The sequence below is a fragment of the Lethenteron reissneri genome, chromosome 50 (assembly GCF_015708825.2).
Source record: "Lethenteron reissneri isolate LAM-NWPU_2019-01 chromosome 50, ASM1570882v1, whole genome shotgun sequence".
Lineage (NCBI taxonomy): Eukaryota > Metazoa > Chordata > Hyperoartia > Petromyzontiformes > Petromyzontidae > Lethenteron > Lethenteron reissneri.
Genome location: NC_083828.1, coordinates 10,655,541 through 10,657,452, shown reverse-complemented (window position 1 = coordinate 10,657,452; position 1,912 = coordinate 10,655,541).

Here is a 1,912-nt window from a genome sequence, read left to right as displayed (position 1 = left end):
TTTATTTTAATTCGTTTCATTCATTCCATAGTTTGATTAACGCTTCATTCATTACATTCATTCCTAATTAATTTCATTTTAACATATATTTCATTCTTTCAAATAATTTCATTCATTTTTCATCCCATTCATTAATCTTTTTCAATCATTTAATTCATTTAATGGACATGAAACTCGTGGCCTTTGGTCACTGCCGCCGCTGCAGCTGCGTTGGCAGTGGTGGCGCACAAACAACAACAACAACCACTCAGCGCGTTCCGTGTCAACAACAACAACAACACTGAACCTGAATCAGAATGTTTATTTATCCTGGAGGAATCCGACGCTCTACGAACCTCTTTTATCTCACAGATGTCCAGTAGCACTGTGCGTGGCTGTTAAAAGAAACAACGCTGAGCAAGGGTTGTTGCCCGAAACGTCGCTTATTGAAATGATAACTGGGGCCTGGGAATGCGTCCCTGTTTGGGATTGTTTGTTTGTTTTCCATCGTTATACTTTGACGATGTGCGTCCGTGTGTACGTCAGACTTCTTTCGCACCGTACGTAGTCAGCCGTGCTCATGGGAGGTGGGGACGTCGAGCTCGATGCAACGGTGCTGACCACTGATGCAACGTGCCAGCAACAACCTCTCTCTCTGCCCCCCCCCTCTCTATTTAAGGCCTCGACACAGAGGCATTGGGTCTCTGTGTGTCTCTGTGTTGTGTGTCTCTCTCTCTCTGTGTCTCTGTGTTGTCTCTCCCTGCTTGTGTGTCTGTCTGTGTGTCTATGTTGTGTCTCTCTCTGCTTGTGTGTCGGTCTGTGTGTCTATGTTGTGTGTCTCTCTCTCTGTGTCTCTGTGTTGTCTCTCTCTGCTTGTGTGTCTGTCTGTGTGTCTATGTTGTGTGTCTCTCTCTATGTGTCTCTGTGTTGTCTCTCTCTGCTTATGTGTCTGTCTGTGTCTCTCTGTGTGTCTCTGTGTTGTCTCCCTGCTTGTGTGTCCGTCTGTGTGTCTATGTTGTGTGTCTCTCTCTGTGTGTCTCTGTGTGTCTCTCTCTGCTTGTGTGTCTGTGTGTCTCCGTGTCTGTGTTTTGTCCCTCTCTCAAATTTATTTCTACGTGATGACGGTTGCTTGTGTTGCAATCGGAACGTCGTACTCTATTATTTCATTTATTTTCTTTGTACGTGACTCTACCGAAAGAACTAAAGAATAATCTGTGATTTACCTTTGAATATGAATGTGGTTTGTAACGATCGAGTCGTCATACTTTAGTGATTATTCAAGGGGGTTTGCTCGTTAGTCATCAGCTACTATTCGTCGAACTACGGTGCTGTTTATTCTTTGTCCGATTTGACATCCTGGTCATCAGGAAACATTTAAAATCGAATTCCCATCGGGCCCCACGATGTAAAACACGCGCAGCCTCCAACTCTTGCCGTTCACTGCTCCCCATACTGGCTTCTCGATATCGGTGCCGTGAAGGAGGGCCCTTGCCTGAAACGTCGCCAATATATTGCTTTCCTCTAAGGCCACAGTGTGACTGACGAGTTTTATTTATAAAGTGTGCTTGTTCAACGCTGCCAACGCAGCAGCAGCAGCAGATATTTGATTTGTGTTGACGAATGTGATGCGTTTCTACGTGAGTCTATGGGTCTCTGTGTGAGTCTATGGATCTCTACGTGAATCTATGGGTCTCTGTGTGAGTATATGGGTCTCTGTGTGAGTCTATGGATCTCTACGTGAGTCTATGGGTCTCTGTGTGAGTATATGGGTCTCTGTGTGAGTCTATGGGTCTCTGTGTGAGTCTATGGGTCTCTGTGTGAGTCTATGGGTCTCTGTGAGCCGATGTGTCTCTACGTGAATATATGGGTCTCTGTGTCAGTCTATGGCTCTCTTTGTGAGCCTATGTGTCTCTACGTGAGTATATGGGTCTCT